The following is a 2,287-nucleotide window of genomic DNA, read 5'->3' on the forward strand; positions in this document are numbered from 1 at the left end:
ATTTGTTTTTTTCTTCTTTTCATATAAATATATGATATTTATTATGCCTATTTTTTTTACTTTAACTATTTTTAATTGTATTCTTATTAAATATTGTCATATATTTAAAAAAAAGAATGAAAAAAAATTTCGTCAATTTTATATGGACCTCAAATTTTTATTTTATTTTATTTAATTTTATTTTTTTTTTTTTTTTTTTTTTTTTTTCTTTTGATGAATGAAAATAAAGTTGTACTCATATGTATATGTATATATATATATATACATAATTTTATATATACATAATTTTATATATAATAATTGAAAAAAAATTATATTCATCTATAATAATTAATATAAAATTGCTCACCTATATATAAATATATATCAATCTTTTACAAATACGCATACATGAAGAAAAAAAAAAAAAAAAAAAGAAAACATAAATATATTACAATAATACACTATAATGTAATATTAACTTTTCTTAGTACTCGCATAAAACGACTAAATGAAGAATGTACAAAATATTTTGAACTTTATGAATATTTTGAAATTAATAATATATATTTCTAAAATCATAAGTTTAATAAATAAATATTATGTATATATATATATATATATATATATATATATATATAAGACAAAAAAAGAAAAAGTAATATTTAACATATAATATATAATGATTATGATAGCTGAAAAAATATATATCTTTTTACATATATTCATGCATTATTATATGGAACTTTTTAAAAATAATACTAAATAAAAATATGCTTCAAATATATATGTACACCTATATATTATTAATTAAAATATAATGATAATTAATGATTAATTATAATATAATTTTCCTTTTTTTTTAACTGAATTAAAAATATATGAAAGGATATTTTCAAATTATTTGTTTTCAGAACAGTAAGAAGATTTATAAAAACATATATTTTTTTTATTCTTATATTTAAAAAAAATAATAATAATTTAAAGTTATAATTTATATATAGATTTGAATATTCATATATAATTGTAGATAAAATTTTGTGGTACATTTTATTCAATTATAAAAACTAGAAAAAGAAATAGTAAATATATATATATATATATATATATATATAATTTCCTTTTTTTTTTTTTTTTTTTTTTTTGGTAATTATTTTTTTTTATAATTCGAAATGTTTTACAATCATTCATATGATTATAAATATCTTTTGAAGATTATTTCTTATCATGTTGTATATTTTTAATTTGTCTAATATAAGAAACAAATATACATATAATAATAAGATATATAAATATATAATAATCTCTGTTTTTTTTTTTCTTCTTCTTCTTTTTGTTATATTTTATATGTTATATATATATATATATATATATATACATACATATTGATTTATTATAAATTTTCCGTTTTCATCAATTTTAACTATATATATTAATTCTTTTTCTCTCTTTTCTTTTTTTTATATCATTTTGATATTATTTTTTAACTCTTTTCATAAATGTTTTTTTAAAAATATAAACTATCTTGTTCTTTTTGATTATCTTTTTTCAAATGATCTTATTAATTTTTTTTTTTTTTTTTTTTTAATATATATAATTTTTTAACTTCTTTTTAACCTTTGTATGAAAAATAGGACTTATAAATATATAAAAACGTATGTATGCAAAATTATTATGTTTTCATTATTTATTTTTTTTTTTTTTTTTAGATTTATTTATTTTTATATTATTATGCTAATATTTCATTTTTTTATTTTTTAATATTTATTCTTTATATAAAATAAATTGTTTTATAACTTTTTATAGATTTATAAAAAGAAAATAAAATGTGATATTAATTATATATTACATTAATATGTTACATAAAAATTTGTTGTTCGTAGTATATATTTTTTAAATATATCATATATATATATATTTTTTTTTTTTATGTCAACATTAAATATTAATGTAAGTATTTTGAATTTAATATATATAATATATATACATATACATTGATATATTTTTAATTCTTTATTTTTAATTCTTTATTTTTAATTTTTTCTGTTTTTTTCATTTATATTACATTTATCCTCTGTTTCTTTTCTTTTCTTTTCTTTCATTTTTTTTTTTTTTTTGTTTTTAATTTTATTATATTTATTTTTTACTACAAATATATTATTATATAATAGTGAGCATATAATGTTTAGTATTACACAATACATTAAGAAAGTCTCCTTATAATGCAATATTTTGAAAATAAGAAAAAAATTTAACTTATAATTGTTAGTACATTAACATCATATTATATATATATATATATATATAT

Source organism: Plasmodium gaboni, chromosome 7, assembly GCF_001602025.1.
Source record: "Plasmodium gaboni strain SY75 chromosome 7, whole genome shotgun sequence".
NCBI classification, from domain to species: domain Eukaryota; phylum Apicomplexa; class Aconoidasida; order Haemosporida; family Plasmodiidae; genus Plasmodium; species Plasmodium gaboni.